The 17,073-nt window shown below is 41.8% G+C and overlaps 2 protein-coding genes across 2 annotated transcripts in view; one reads left to right on the top strand and one right to left on the bottom strand.

The window, feature by feature from the left end:
• Positions 1 to 17,073, top strand: part of selenoh (selenoprotein H) — a 291,866-nt gene that overhangs the window by 26,796 nt on the left and 247,997 nt on the right. The window lies entirely within an intron of this gene.
• LOC132981918 (Kv channel-interacting protein 1-like) overlaps positions 1 to 17,073 on the bottom strand; it is a 36,873-nt gene that overhangs the window by 14,512 nt on the left and 5,288 nt on the right. The gene's annotated exons all lie outside the window — the stretch shown is intronic.

The following is a 17,073-nucleotide window of genomic DNA, read 5'->3' as shown; positions in this document are numbered from 1 at the left end:
GCAGAAGAAGAATAGGATATTTAATCGTGTGAAGTAGAAGATTTAGGACAAGTGGCAGATAACACTGCAGGAGGGTGTGCCCCACACGCACACAGCAGAAGAAGAAGAAATCACGTTTTAATTACAGCTCGATCAATACAAACGAGGTTCATGGTGTGACGCGATGAAAGTACAAACAGATAAATTGGAAGCCAGTTACAGATGACAAACAACCTGCTGCGCTTGTAACAGGCACACACAACACATTTCAAGCAGGGCTGGAAGTAGATGCCAGATCCTTTAGTTAAAGAAGCAACAGGTCAAAGTCTGACATTTAAAATGAAACCCAATTCATGTTCATTTTATAGAATCAACAGTAAAAATCTCCAATCCAAATCTCTCAAAAGTTAAATGAAACAGCCACCACTTTATTTTAAACACACATATAATGTCTTTGATCTTAATACACCTGTTCTGCAAAATACTATTTTTTTGTGATGCTTTTTGTTGATATTGTTTTCAAGGTGTTCATTCTGTGCAGGTTAAAGCATTGAGGATTTTGTTCGGATTTTGTTGTGCTGAATTGCATTATATTCAGAGGCCTTTGTACATGTTTCACACTTAAATATGTTAATAGGAAGGACAGAAACATTAGAAACACATCTAAATATCATGTGACTACTGCAACACCAGATTGAACTCCATCCTCATGAATATCTAGGGACGGGCATTGCAAATTATAGCTTAGGCTATAAATGCTCTAGTCTGTGGCAACGGCTTACTTTCTCCATACTATACACCTATACAAATAAACATGAATGGAGGCTAACCATATCAGTAGGCCTACACATATTTAACAATGTACAAAAACTGAACATTGAGCATTTTGTGAAGATAGTTTTAATGGCAAAGCTGTTGTAAAGACTTCTGCATGTGTACCGTATAAAGGGCCAACTGATAGAAATGTATCAAAAGTGTTCATCATTCATTCGTGTGAAACAAGCATTTTAATGTTTTGGCTTGTCAAGGTCGAACAATCATCTTTGCGTACTGGTTCCTCCTTTTTAATGTTCTTATAAAAGGGGGTCTGCGAAGTAACAGGCAACTTAATATTTGAAGTAAGTGTAGAGGAGAGAGCAGTGTTGGTGTCAGACAACACAATCACACACTGGACTGGATTTTGCGGCTGAGCTTTGAACATTAAAGCATCCAGCCTGAGGACAAAACATGTAAAACTGTCATTGTCAGTACTGATCAAAGTTTCAGTCTTTTTCAAGGACAAAAACAAATCTTTTTTTCCCACTAAATGAGCAGAGATAATGTCAAAAAAAGAGGTACGACTGCGAACTGCTCGTGATGCATATGTCAGGTTTTAAAGCCCAGTTGTCAGTCGTGGATTTGGAGAATGGACACATTGTCATTTTATATCAAGCTATAGCAGTCCATAAAAATGCTTCTGTGAATGTGGCAACTGCTCCGGGTATGAGGCACTTTTTGTCTGCTGATGATGAATAATAAACGAGGTGTGATTGTTAGGGAGCCATATGGGAAGATTTAGCTGCGAATATTTAGTTTGGTGAGTAAAAAAAACTGCAATCTGCTTCAACTGAAATGTGCTCATGAATGCTCGGATGTGTTGTTTGACTTTTTTTTTCACAAGAGCGAGAGAGACAGAATGGACAGCAGTGGGGAGTAATGCCTCCTTTCACCCTGCCTACACACACACAAACACACACACACACACAGAAGCACACACAGAAGCACACACAGAGAAGCACTCATTTTACACACGCACCAGTAGGGAAGAGAGAATGTCTGATCATAGGATGAGGTCTTTGTGGACGCATGTGACATCTTGCTCTATACACACAAACACACACACAAGCCGCTCGTCCTCTCTGCTTTTTCTGCGGTATAACACACTGTCTGAATTGTGCCTGTAGGAATTCACAGCCCATCAAAGTGATTCCTCGCTATCTTCACTGCACCCTGCTTCATCTTTAGCCTTAAACCATATCTATCCATCTTCCCCCCCCCCCTCGCATCTATGAATTTGTCTACAGGCATTCGGCCTGCGCTGATACACCCTTATCCAGCGATCTTGCCTTATAAATCTCTGGAACATATCAGCCCGGTGTTCTTGTCGTTTCAAATACTGTTCCCTGCTTGTTCCTCTCTCACATCTTCATCCCTCTCCATCTCCCTGCGGTCTCTGACAGGGCTGCTTCCACACTGACAGAAATCTTTCTCCTTCAAGTAATCATTGCAAAGTCGCTCTGTAGTGCTAAGAGAAACAGCACGAGTAAGTGTGTTTTTCCGAGTGTGTGCTTGTGTGTACAACAGGCTGCCAAAATTGCCGGGTGTTTCCCTGATGGCATGTGAGGGAAAGCGCTGTTTCGCAAGGACCCTTGCCTCACTTCTTAGGGAAGAGAAGAGAAGAAGGAAGAGAAGGAGGAAAACAGCTAGAACTGGAAGAGCATGGACGGCAGCATATAAGGGGGAAGGAAAAAAATGGCCGAGATGGAAACATATTTTTGCAATAAAGGATGAAAAATGGAGAGTTAGGAAGCGCATCAGGAAAGCTTCCAGCTGGAGATTATAGAGTGCGATGCAGAGAGCGAAAGAGAAAGAAAGAAGTGGGTAACAAGAGCCAGGAGAGTGGGCGAGTGGCATCACAAGAAAGAAAAGGCAGCGGAGAGAGCAAGTGGGACATGCAAACACTACATTTGCAGAGGGGAAGGTGGAAGAACAAAGAGGATAAAGGGGGGGGGGGGGGGAAGAACGAGGAAGCAAGTGTGGTAGAAAATGAATCTCTAAAGATCTTGATTAAGATTAAACCGCCGGATAGAGGCTTCAGAAAATCAGCTCAGCTTTTAAAAGCAGCACATTCAGACCAACCTCAGTGCTATGCTGCAGCCCAGAACATAAAAAACTCCCCCTTTGCCTACTAAGAGGTTCAGGACATAGACTATGGCTCTATAATGTTTCATTGACACAAAGCTTTGGTCATTTCTAATCAGGGTTCCATGTTGCTTTGGACAGGCATGAACGTGTCCATTAGAAAACTCAACACTAATATGTGCTGTCCAAATGAATTCCCGCAGTTGCTCCTCTGTATCTTTATTAGTGGAAACACACTGAGCCTCTCGCTAGCTCCCATTACATTATGAAAAGAGAATAATTAAAGGCTCCTCTGCTATTGATCTGTCATCATCCAGGGAGAGGAGGAACGGAGAGAAAGATGGACTGAGAGGGGAAGTAAGGGCAAAGCCGAATGGAGAGATAGTGATGAAGGGGTTTGTGAACGAGGAAAAAAAGAGAAGCAGCGCACAAAGTAGGGCAAAAGTGTGGAGTGTGAAAAAGCAGGAGATAAAGCCTTATTGCAAGATGGAGGGTGATTTAAGAGGGAATCAATGAGAAAACTATAGAAAGACAGCAACAGAGAGGGAAGCACTGCGCACAGGGAATGGAGTTGTTTTCCTCATCGACACACTTTCTGCTCCATCGTTATTCTCAGAGCTAAGTAGTTTGGCATGGGATGTGATGTCTTAGTTAACACACACACACGCACGCACGCACACACACATACACACACGCACGCACGCACACACACACACACACACACACACATACACACACACACACACTCTCTGGCAGGTGGCGGAAGAAGCAGGGAAACACTCGTCAGGATTTGAGCGGCTGTGTATAGATTTTTTTCTGCAGAATTTTTAAAGGGACAGAAAGAGCTCAGCTAATGTCCGTCCTTAAAGAATAAAATGGTCATATATTATAAAAGATGGCGAATTGATACCCAGACAAAAATAATCATTAGAGTAGATGTCATTGTGTACAGTTGTTGGCTTGCTATTCCAAGTAAATGACAGGACAGTTAACTTTGAGTCACTGACCTGATGCTTACAAAGACACAGTAATACATCATTGATTATTTACAGCAAAATCAGCAGCACACATATACACACACACATCCTAGTTAGATAACATACGTTTTATTGTTTATTCCCGCGTCAGAGAGTTCTGACATCAGAGCAGAGAAAGAAGCAGAAAGATAACACGCTGTCGAGTGTGTTTAATGTCACTGAAAGGCATGATTAATGCCCTCGGTTTCTTATTGTAACTCACACATTCAGTCAAGGTTTCTTTAACTCTGCAGATAATTAAAGCTGCTCCTCTGTCTCTGTCCCTCCTTCACACTGCAACAGACTCTGCAGTTTACTCAGTTCAAACTCTCAGATGTAGATGTTCTCGTCTGCACTGGGTCTTAGACAGACGGCTCTTCCTTTGATAATTGAGAAAAACAAAATGAAAAACAGATGATAAAGTTTGCCTTGTTAGTCTGCTGTCCTATTTAAAAGTTAAAAATGTTTTCTTTTGTTTTGCACAAGAGACAGCTCCTGTCGGGCTTAATTAATATAATGAATATGTAGATAGAAATAATCATCTCTTGTGTTTCACCTTGTATCCCCTTCACACCTTCCATGTTTTTCTTACACAGATACAAGTTGAATAAAAAATACAAAATGTGTGTACTAAAAAGTGTTTAAAATATTGTATACTCTTTGAAAAAAACGTATTTAGGCATGCAGGCTTTATGTCCAGTGACAGACGCTAATAATCAATTGGGGTTTGATAATCCACTGCAGTGTGTATGATGTGTGGGGTTACATTGGCAACATCTACAGTTTGTACCCTGAGCCTTATTTCAGTTGTCAAATTAATTAAGCTCAAGTGATGAGCGTCACCGCTGTAAAGACTGAGCATGCTGGCCTAACATTACACTCTGAGCTAAGTAGCTATCTATATTCATCATCTGCATTTCTCACATTGGCTCCTGTGCCACAGAGCCTGAAGGCAAGCAAAGGGCTGAGCTGTCTGCAGAGATACATTGCTTGGGAAATGTTGTTTATCTTTGAAGCCAAGCCAACGATTTGGCAGCAAATCATATGCAAATATAGTATTATAATTTATATTGATTTTTTATTTAAAAGGATGCTTGAAAGTGGGTTCAATTTGCAACAGTGAGACATCAAAGATGATCTTAGATGAAGGGCATTTTTAAAAATGGAACTGATGCTTCCTGTACAATTCGACAGATTATAAACAAGAGTGTCGAGAAACACAAGATATAAGGTTGTAATTTCATTATTTCATCATTTCATGTCTTCACCCGGTCACACACAAACAAACACATGCACACATGAGATTATTTAGGAATTCGTCTTCATGTTTCCATGTGCCTAATAATGCTCTTATTGCTGTCCTAATTGGCCCTTTTGGTGCACTTCTTTTGATGTGCGGGGATGAGAGAGAGGGGAGGAAACTATAAAGCCTATTAAAGAAACAGTCTTCCTCTTCCCTCAGTTCTTTTAGCCCTGTGGCAGATTGAGAAGCTGAAACAAAAACACTTCTCCTCCAACAGACCCGCATACACACGTCTATTTACATTTATCCTTCAGACCACAACTAAAACTCAGCATGAAAGCGTAAAGCAGTCGTAGCTATCTTCAGAGTTAAACAAGGCTATCTTCTGTGCAACACTCTGAACACAAAGATGTGAGGGTTCAAGAGAGCGAGAAGAGATAGAAGCCTGAGATACAGAGCTCGCAGAAGACGCCATGGATCATAAAGAGAACATCTCTGGAAATAGCAAAGAAAAAGTTGAAGGGAGAAACACATGCAAGACAAAAAGAAGTTGAGGTGAAATGAGGTGAGAGTGAGCAAGACAAATAGAGGGAGAGTGGAAATCCACTTGACAGAGGGAGAGAGTGGAGAGAAATGAAAGAAGAAGAAAAAAAAAACAAATGGAGCAAATGGACAGGGAGATGAATGTGTTGGGGAGGTGCAGGTTTTTGTAGTTTATTACACGACCCCTGGGAAATATTTTATATCAGCAGAGCAGTTTGTGCACAGTGACAGTGGATAAATTTCTTTCTTTTTTTGCCCCAGGTGGAGACAGATAATTGTTGATAAATTCCTTAGTGCCAACCTACGGCCATATGAGCTGTTCAGGGCATCAGCTAATATTTCAACTCTCTGTTTACACTGAGAGAAAGCCAGAACTGCATGTAGACCTTAGCATCAGTTTGGCTTCATTCTTATTAAAGCCAAAAACACCTGTTGCTGTTTAGCCACCTTATTATTAGTCAATTTAGTATTTTAATATGAAATGCTGAATGGGACTGTTACAGTCGTATACAGTTGTATAGGGCTTTCAAAACACAGCACTGAACAGAGTCTCTCTCATTCAGCATGCACAGGGCAAGTGTAAATATGGAGAGGAACATTAGGCAACAATTTGTATTTTTTTGCAACTTGACGCCCCAACTGTTTTGGAGCGCAGTTCACCCTCTTAAAAGCCGGTCTGACATTTTCACTCTCTTGCTTGGCCACTTACTCCGTCACCGTGCTTTTTAAGTCTTTTCTCGTCTTAAATCTCCTCGCTCGTAATACTGAGCGAAGAATGTTAACCGGAAAAATGTACCTTTGCGCTTTTAGCCACTAAGCAACACCGTAAGGCTTTCTGCATTTCTCTCAGGAGATCATATCCACTTAACCCAAGTTATAAAGTGAAAGATCAGGGTGCTTTAAAAGCTTTGACAATTGTATTTTGAAACATAAATATTTGTATAATGTTGTTTTTATAGCCAGTAGCTCTATCCCTGGGCCACCAAAAGCTTAAATAATGGAAAAACTTGGAGGCATACCTTTCACTCTTCAGGAAATCAATGATCAGTCAGTGGTCAACAGTTGTCCCCTAAATAAAGCACTGTGTACCACTTGTACCTGGGGTAAATACAGTGTCTAACAAACCACAAGGATGTCTCCTTTAAATCCATTAAATATTTATAGTGTACTATATCCTGATGTCCTATTACGCTTACAATACTGTAACACCATCAGTGAGGGGGCATTGCTGAATGTCGTCCCTCTCACTACTAAGTCTACTGTCTGTCTCTACTAATATAGATTGTTTTAGATTTATCTTTACATCCCTTCAGAAGGTCCCAACCTCCAGGTTTTCCCTAACGACCTGCTCATTCAAAGCTGTAAATGTTGGTTGGCTTTAATTCTTTTTTACAGAGCAGAATAATAAACCTTCCTACAGTTGTCAACAGAGACCTTGAAAAGATGTGAGTTCGCTTTCTGCTTTCAAAAATAACAAAAATCTACTGGAGGTCTAAAACCCATTTGTATATCACTACTTATCATCGTTACATCTCTCGCTTCTGCATTATATATTGAGCCGAATTGAAAATGTGGCCTCGATTTCCTCATTTAATAAAACACGTCTAAATCCTAAAATGTGTGTTTTGAGTCCTCAGCAGGATGTCAAGTACAATCCAAACGACCTGTTTTATTGAAATAGTTAGTGCATTCAACGTATAGGAATAATACATGTTTTTGATCATACTGTTTTTGTTGAACACATTTGGTTACCAACCTCTAAATGGGATCATTTGAGGCACCATCTGTTGACTTTAATAATATCTTGCTCAAAATTCATCTGCGGTTACCAGAAAATGTAACATATGGTAAAGAATGAATCCAAGTTTAGAATGGTAAGGGTGAAGTACATGTGAATTCACATCTCTCTGCCTCTGTGTCTCTCCCACCACTGCTGTGACACTGAATCTGAATATTTTTCTCCTCCTTAAAACTTGTGTTTCCTCAGCGAGTTAACTTCGGAAGCATCCCAGCTGGTTGCTGCCTCATGTTGGGCGGCGATCAAGGGTGAGCCAACCTTCCGTGCAAAATGAATCCTGCCCTGCTTTCATTAGGCCACTTTTTATAAACACTGCAGCAGATGGTAGAACACACACGTTCACTGACACTCACACTGCAGTCCCCCGAGGAGCACCCTCGTCTCTTCTCCCAACTTTTCTCAATTTTTCTCTCCCACTTTTTTACTCATCTCTCCTCCCTCCCTCCCTCTTCCTCACTACTAACAGTGCAAACTTCAAAGTGGCTGCTATTTAGAGGTTACCCTAACTAGAGAGCTTATCCTGCACTAAATTGGCTAAAAATACATGTAAGTTGCTTTGTAAGCATTGTTTCCTCCTGAGTGAATAGGTTGTGCTAAAAAAAAAAAATGCATGAAGACAACACGGCGGATGTTTCTCTGTCGTCTCCATAATATCTCCTCTTTATATTTCAGATTTTAGGCAGCTGAAAAATCTCCTTGAAAATGTGCCTAAAGTATCAGTTCAGGAAACATCTGAAGTATTGTGCTAAGAGCTGTTGCCATGCAATGCAATGAGGCACGGGTCGAGGAATTAAAATAAACAACCCACGCAGGATGCTATATATGACTGTGTTTCAGAAAACCATTCACATGCTCCCTGAAGTGTTTTTACAGCTAATTCAAACTGTCTGTGTGCTCTGGCTGCACTGCATGACAGGTAAAACAAAGATAATGTGGACAGCTGAAAGGCGGTTTTCTTAGGAACTAACACAAGATTCACTGCATATCATTCACATCAATTAACATCGCCTACACAGTTCTTGACACAGCATATGTAACACACAGTCAGTGTTAACAAGATCAGTGTAAAATCAGGATTTGGAGCTCCATGTCCCCTTAGTCTGTGTGCTGGAGCTCTGTGTCTGCTGGTGATAAACATCACGTCTGAGGTCAACACGCTCAAGACAGACCAGGGCCAAAGGCTGACAGATTACAGCACACTGATTTACTGCAATCACACACACACACACACACACACATAAACACACGCACACAAACAGCTGCCACAGCCGCCACAGAACACATACAAAATACACACCTTCAAACACTCCTATTTTAGGAGTGAATTATATGCAAACATATTTGCATGGACATAACTGCAGTGCCCACAGTTATCACCAGAAACATACATACATAAAAAACACACATGCACACACGTTAGCATGCAAGCCTCAAGTGTCAGTGCCAGTTTCCTCCTGTCAAACAGAAGCGGGGCAGACAGGAGGCAGGTTGGTTAGGAAAGCCAACAGGGGAAAATACCATTACCTTTTATAGACTTGCCTGATCACTTTGGTGTATGCACACACTTACACACTTAGACACACACACACATGCTCAAACAATCCTACATCTATAGGACAGGTGGCCTGATGATTGCATCATTAACCAATGACGAAAATTTTATGCCAACATACATTGCTGCTTACTAAACATTCAGTTCATTCCCATAATGCACTTCTTCTGTAACATTCATGAGTCTGTAAGCAACAATACGAGCCTCCTTCATTAAGGTAAATACACACAACATGCATGTGCTTAAAAAAAAAGCACACATCCCTAATAGTCAACATTTGATTATTTTTTTAAATAAAAATAAAAGTCTTACCTTTGTGGAAGTTCACCTGCTTTGTTTGCATGGAAAAGGTTCCCATCACAAGACCCATGTTGACTTTCTAGCTGAAGACGAGTTTTGTGTGTGGTAGGTGTAAGTCTGCTTGCCTATGATCAAGGTGTGCCTGTGAGTGTGCGTAAAGTATGTGTGCCCAGTAATTAAGTTAGCCAGCTGCGTATGTGGAAGTACAGATATCACTTCTCATGCTGCCTTGGACGCACACAGCTCTGCCGCTTCTGCTCGAGGCTGTGCGTGTGTCTGTCTGTGTGAGTGAGTGAGTGAGTGAGTGAGTGAGTGAGAGAGAAAGAGAGAGGATGTGTGTTTGTGTGAATGAAATAGCAGGCGCACATGCACTCTGAGGCTACCTTTGTCTACGCAGTCACTGAAGCTTCCTATTTTACATCCACTCTATCTATCTCTCTCTCTCTCTTCAGCACTCCTGCCCTCTTCCTCTCTCCTTTTCCTCTTTTTCTTCTATATCTCTCTCTCTCTCTCTCTCAGTGTGTTCCCTGCCACCAGCCTGTCATTCCATCAATTCCTCTGTGCCTCTTTATGTATCTGCCTCCCTCTGTCTCTCCCTCTGCTTTTTCAGCTCCCTCTTCGCCTCCTATTCGTCTCAGTCGCTCTCCTCGTCTGTCTAGTGGGGAAAGAAGGATTGCACACTGTTGCACAGGAAGAGACAGAGACGGAGAGAGGGGGAGAGGGGGTTTGTAAGAGGGACAGAACTCAAGGGAGCGTGGGGGAGAGGAGAAAACAGATTGAGAAATGACGAGGACAGAGGAGAAGGGAGGAAAGAGGGACAGAGACACATTTGGAGGATTCACCAACAGCAGGGGAGGGGAAAGTAAGGGGAAAGAGGAGGAGAGCAGAGAGGGAGAAAAAGAGAGATATAAAAACACGAAGAGCGCAGGAGGAGAGGGGATATGAAAGAGAGCCAGAATAATCAGTCCCCCTTTGCTATTCAGCAGGCAAACGGTCTGACCATGGAGTTTATTTGCTGCTTTATCTCCACAAGCACAAGTCTGACAGGAGCTGTGTGTCTCCTGTCCTTCATGTGTGTGTGTGTGTGTGTGTGTGTGTGCGTGCGTGCGTGCGTGTGTGTGATTAGTCTGCTAGCGGGTGGGTCACAGACAAAGCCCTTTTCATCTGACACCACTATATTTGCAGAGACGTCGCCTCGCATATGTCAGCACGGGCATCATTGCACTGTGTCAGACATGTTTTTTCTGTCTAGTCTGCTGATGAATCCATCAGCTACACACAAACAACCACACACCCAGACCACACACACACACACACACACACACACACACACACGTCCTCAACGACAATGCGACCAGGGGAATGAACCTCTCACATACACTCCCCTGTCACTCACGTTAACCCCTTCTTGCCCTGTGTGTGGCAACCTGCTGTAGAGATAGGAAGGCTGCAACCACGCCGTCGACTTCGCCCCGATTGAAATTCCTCACATGGCTGTAGTTAAGAAAAACAATTTACAGCTGAGCCGTAGCTGTGACCAGGCTGAAGCCATCAAGGCCAATGATAAAGCTATTAGGCCATGGTATTCATTAAAAGCTACTGGCTGTAGAAGGCCATTTGGCAAGGATCAATGCAGTGTAAGAACAAGAGAAAGGGGTGGAGGAGGTGTGAGAAGAAATTGAGATTTAGAGAAGAAAAGAGTTAAAACAAAGAAAGGTAGAGTGAGGTACGCAGACAAAGAAATTGAAAAAGGAACCACTGCAAGGCAGGTGTGTATTTGTGTTTGGGGAAAATTGTGAGGGACATATTTTAGGTATGTAAGAGGCAAGAGCACACCCCAACATTCACACACATCTCGTTTTGTAGCTCTGCACAAAGACACGTATCTGACAGGAGTCTCTTCTTAAATCAAACATTAACAAAAACATTTCACACACAGCCACACATGTACATGCAAACACACATGTACAAACACCCACTGGTTACCACAAGTAAGAGTGGCAATATATGCACAAACAGAAACAGGTTTTCAAACACACGCTACAGCGGCAACACAGCAGCAAATTAAATTCTGAAAGCCCGGCTGAATAGACAAGATAAGGGGACGTGATTTGCTGTAGTGATGATGTTTAACTCCAGTAGATGGGTTACACCCACATCTGCCAGTGCAGAGAAAGACTGAATCACAGCTGAATAAACTGAAAATAAGCAGAAAAAACAGAACGTTTTTTTCAGTGTCTGAAGATCTTATATTTCCAAATACCAAGCTTTAAAACAAACTGAAGAAAGATGGGAATAATAATAAAAGCTTTATTTATAAATCCCTTTTCAAAATCCAGGTGAAAGGTGCTTTATAAAGGCAAGAGAAAAAGAAAAGGAAAACGAGAATAAAGACTATATAAAATAACATTATAGAAGGATTACACTTGGTTGTAATAAGAGCAGCTCGCAAATAATTATGAGGAATTTGCATGATAAAGGTCCAGAATAGCTTCTACATTACCACCATGAGACTGTTTATCAAACAGAAAGATGAAGAATGATTCTAATCTTAAAACCAAGAAAGATGAGAAGTCCATCAACTAAAATAAACATGAACATCACTTATAGGATGAATTTTTCAAAAAGTTTTCAAAAGGGAGATTTTGAGATAAAATCAAATATTCCTAGAAAGCTACTAAAAAAAGTCAAGATTAGTTTTGTGATAATTAAATATGAATTGCTGAACTTCGTCCATGTTCTATAAGACTGTTTAGCAAATGAATCTGACATGATCCCACAGATCCTTACAGAGTACAATCTTAGTTGGTGGCATTTATTGCTTCAGCTAAGAATATACAGTGATGACTTGACAAGGAGCCTGGGTAAAAAAAATAACAATTTGGTTGATTATAAGGTCAAATGCAATGGCCCAAAACTGTTCATGTTTAAGTATTTGCCTCTAAACCTCCATGACTCAGCAGAAGCAGAAACACAGAAACCTTGGCCAGAAGCGGGAGACTCGGGCACCCCTCTGGAGCCAGTGTAGACTGGTTCTTGGCACATGGAATATCACCAAGGAGCTCAACGCACAGTACTGGTTCTGAAACCAATCTGCTGGAGAGGAGCTGGACTGTCTCCTTTTGTTGTGTTGTCCAAGGTGAGAGGCACATGGCGGGTGTGGGGATACTCACAAGCCCTGGCTAAGCTGTGTTATATTTATATATATTATATAGAGAGATATATATATATATATATATATATATATATAGATAGATAGATAGATATTTTCCCAAGTGAACGAGAGTGTTGCCTCTCTAGGAATGCAAGTAGCAGGGAGTAACGCTCTGGCTGTTGTTTGTGCTTATGCACTGACCGGCAGTGTGGACTATGCAGCCTTCTTGGAGTCACTAGGTGGGGTCCTGGAAGGGGTTCCACCTGGGGATCTAAGCCTGAGTGGTGTTCTGTTATTGGACGTCTGTGCTAGTCATGGATCTGCCATAACAAACATCATGTCTGAGCATAGGGATGTTCATAAGTGTACCTGGTACCAGAACGTCCTAGGTCAAAAATCATTGAGTACCTCTGTGTTATACCTGGCAAACCTTAATGGGTAGATTTGGGAACATTTGGTGGAGGCCCCTCTCTGTGTCCTACGGAAGGTTTTTCGTGTATCGTGGAGGACTGGAGGGTCGGGGTATCACACACTCGGCCTCACAGGGAAAGTTTATTCCAGGATGCATGAAAGGAGGCTCCTGTCGATTGTCGTACCTCTATTACAGGAAGAACAATGTGGATTCTGTCCTGGGCCATGGGACAGTGTACCAGCTCTTTACCCTCGCAGGGCATCATGGGGGCGGGGGGCATTGGAATTTATCTTTATCCAGTCTGCATGTGTTTTGTGTACCTGAAGAAGGCTGACGATAGTGTTCCTCGTAGTGTCAAGGGGGGGGTACTGTGGGAACATGGGGTCCCGGGCCGGCGCTGTAAGCCACCAGATATAACCACAGTGAGCTGTGTCTGCATTCTCGGCAGACATGTTCCGCTTGTTTGATTTTGTTTGTGATTTTCATAGACAGGATCTCAAGGCGCAGTCAAGGGGAGGACGTTTTTTTCTGGTTCAAGGACCTCAGAATTACATAGCTGATTTTTGCAGAAGATGCTGTACTGTTGGCTTCTTGAAGGCTGGGACCTCCAGCAGGCATTGGGGCCTGCAGAGTGCAAAGCGGTCGGGATGAGGGTCAGGACCTCTGAGGTTATGGTTCTCTGCCAAAAAAAAACGGTGGATTCCTCGCTCTGGGAGGGGAGAGAGCCTCTGCCTCAAGTGAAGGAGTTTAAGTACTGCAGTATGGGGGCATTATGCCAGACCATCATGCTGAAGAGGGAGCTGACCTGAAAGGCAAAGCTTTTGATTTACATTCCAACCCTCATCTGTGATCATTAGCTTTGGGAGCAACTGGGAGGAGACCCCGGGGTAGACTCAGAACTAGGGATTAGGATTATATATCCCATCCTGCCTGGGAACTACTTGGGATCCCCCAGGAGGAGCCACGAAAAGAGACATCTGGGGCAACTTGCATAGCTTGCCGCCATCGTGACCCAGCCTTGGATAGGCTCAAGATAATGGCTGGATGGGTGGCAGCGTGTTAACTTATAATGCCTTTTTATATCCTTTTGCAGCACATATTTCATCAACAGCTCAGTTTTCAATAGTGGAATTGTTCTAAAAATTAAGTAGTCGTTAAGTAGTTGTTTTTAAAATATATAAAAATACAAACAGCATCAGCATTTTAGGTACATCAGTTCCAAAGAGGTCCCAGCATCACTTAGGAAGGGCTCAGAGTCAGAGTCCTTTACCCTGATCTCACCCTGACGCATTAGCTTTTGAGATATTCAGCTGTCAAACCCAAAGTAATTGAAGCATTAATATCTAAGTTGTTTGAACAGGGAAACAAAAACAGCAATTCACTACAGTGCAATAACACCGAACAGCAACAGGTCAATTGCATTAGGCAGCGCGCCAAGCTTTTCCAAGACATTAAGCCTGACTTGGTCTGTGCTACTACTCGGGCCTGTCCAGAGTGCTGTGGATCATTTTGAGTGCCAGCCAGCCAATCCCTCTCATCATTTATTAACTGTAACACAATGGATCTTTTACTAGATTGAGACAGCTGCCTGCATGAATGGATGGACGGTAAGAAGGAAAAGGATGGGGTGAGACCGTGGAGTAGTAAATAGAGAGAGCATTTGACAGCAGAGGGGAATAAAGGTGTTGACAAGCAGAGGAAGTGTGGTGAGAACGCGGTGAATAAGAAATTGGCCAGTTAGTTTCTGCCTCCTCTCATCAGACAGAAGCTGGATGGAAACTGTCATAGCCATTCCAACTCAGAGGCGAGTATATGAAGGCAATGAGGGAAGAGATTTGGGAGGCAAAAAAGAGAGGGAAAGAAATGAGACAGGGGGGCAATAACTGTAGGAAGGGAGTGGATGATCTGCAGATGGCGGGAGAGAAGTAAATGAGAGCAGAGAATTGAGAGGATTGAGAAGATGGAGGTGGAGATAGGCGAGGAGGGAAGGTGGTGGATGAAATTGAGAAAATGACAGAAACAAGATGACGGGGCAGAAGAGAGAGATGAAGGAGTGAAAACTGAGCCTGGCCAATAAATGGCTCTATGACGCCTCAGCACCGAAACAACAGTTACATTTAATGGAGTGAGGAGTTCAGGAGACATGCTCAGTTGCCCTCACAGATCCCAGTGAGCACTAGCCGTGATTTCAACGATGGAATTTAGTTGAAAACAGGTTCAAATCAGGTCAAAGCATCTAAAACCTTATTTTTCTTTTCAAAATGTGACAGCTTGTTCGTGTTAGTGATGTGGGTTAAAAAATGTTTTTATTAAGTATTCATGAATGTGGCTTTCATCATCTATCGTTCAAAAGACATTAAAGAAAGTGAACGTTTTTTTAAACATCAACTTGATGTGTGAAACCAGTGTGCGTGGAGCAAACACTTTTTTCCCTCAAGAATAGCAAGATGCAAATCTAACACGTGACATGATTGCTTAAAGAACAACTTAATTTGTCTTATGGATAATAAATTAACTATATTTCTTACATGAAGATGGTCTGACAAACTTTTGGTTGATCAATTGGTTTTCGATAGAAGAAATCAGAAACAAATTCAAGGTCATGTCAAATCACAGGGTCCAACTTTTCAAACATGAATATTGTGTGGTTTGTTGGTGTTTATGATTATAAACTGCTTTTGTTGGGACTAAGACAGCAATCTGTAACCAATGGCTAACTTTACACATTACCACTGTTGGTCACTTGTGATAATCAACCAGCAGAATCACCAGACTCTGATTTCCCCCTCAGTTCGCCTCATAATGGTTTTGTTCCCTAAACGTTCCTGTTTTCAGCAAGAAAAGTTCTAAAACCCATTGAATTCATAAGGTGAAAGAAAAATTGCTACAAATTCTCCATATCCACGGAGCGGCCATTTTCCTTTGATGTCACGCTGAGGTCGGGAAGCTCAAATGCTTCATGTCGTAATGATGTTAAAAATTCATTTAAACATAAAGGATCAGACACATCCATCGCCTTTTGATTGAGCAGAAACTGAAAAGATGTTAAATTCAGGTCATATGTAAAACGTCATATTTTATTACTCTAACTCTAAAGTTGTGTCACAAAGAACGACTATAGCACTCGACATATTTCTACCTAACAATATTTTTAGCTTGGGCATTACTGTTAGCTAGCTTAAACTGATGTTGGCTAAGAATTTACACCTTTTCCTTTCTTATTTTGTTACACAAAAAAATGCAGCAAAGAAACTCCCCCCTGAGTGTTACAACAGAGGAAAATGGCTGCCATGTAAATATGGTCAATAAGCTTTTGAATTTGATGGAGCACTAAGCATCTCGATTTTTCCTTTAGGTAGACTAATGGTGGAGAATAACCTGATGATTTTATAGAATTGAATATTTGACTTAGTCTGAGAATTGTCTGGATACGCTGACTATTTAACTGCTAGCTGTTTTGGGGCTTGACTCAGCTAGTAACAACATAATGCAGCTGGGAGAGCCTACTCCGCGGCAAGTGAACCCAAAAACCTATTTAATCATTCCTACAGGATTCCCTCATGGATAAAATACCTTAAATCAAGTTATATTGTCGAGACCTGCAGACCTTTTTTGTGGCTAACAAGGCTATAAACTCATCAACCCCTTTTTTCCTATGTTAACTTTTCAATAAGGGCCTAAACAAAGTGTCATTCAGAGATATATACTGATTCAGAGTAAGATGTCTGATGACTAGTTGTATTGGTGCTCCGTTTAATTAGTGGAAACAATGCTGATTTGAAAGATCTGGAGCTCGTATTGGCGAATTTCTTGAGCTTTCTCTCCTTGACAACCTTCTCAAGGCCATGGCTGCTTGTATCTGTCCCACAGTGAATTTCTCTCAAAGATTCACTGCTGCATACCGCCCACATACTTTATGTCACCTGTCAAGATGTGAAAAACCTATTTTTGTGGCAACCATCTGACCTGCTCCCTCTGGTCGATACGCAAACGATACACTTTGTAGAGGTCTTTAAAATCCAGTCAGCTTGAGTCACCTGTGTTTTCCAGCTTGCTTGCATTTTTCTCCCTTTAAATGTCTTTTTCCATAAATGTTTAACAAAAAGGATCACCTTTCCTGTTGGTGCTATACTCGAGCTCTGTCACCTTTTATTCCTGTACACGCAGTAATGAGG

Source organism: Labrus mixtus, chromosome 10 (genome assembly GCF_963584025.1).
Source record: "Labrus mixtus chromosome 10, fLabMix1.1, whole genome shotgun sequence".
Classification (NCBI taxonomy): Eukaryota; Metazoa; Chordata; class Actinopteri; order Labriformes; family Labridae; genus Labrus; species Labrus mixtus.
This window is presented reverse-complemented; position numbering and strand designations above follow the sequence as displayed.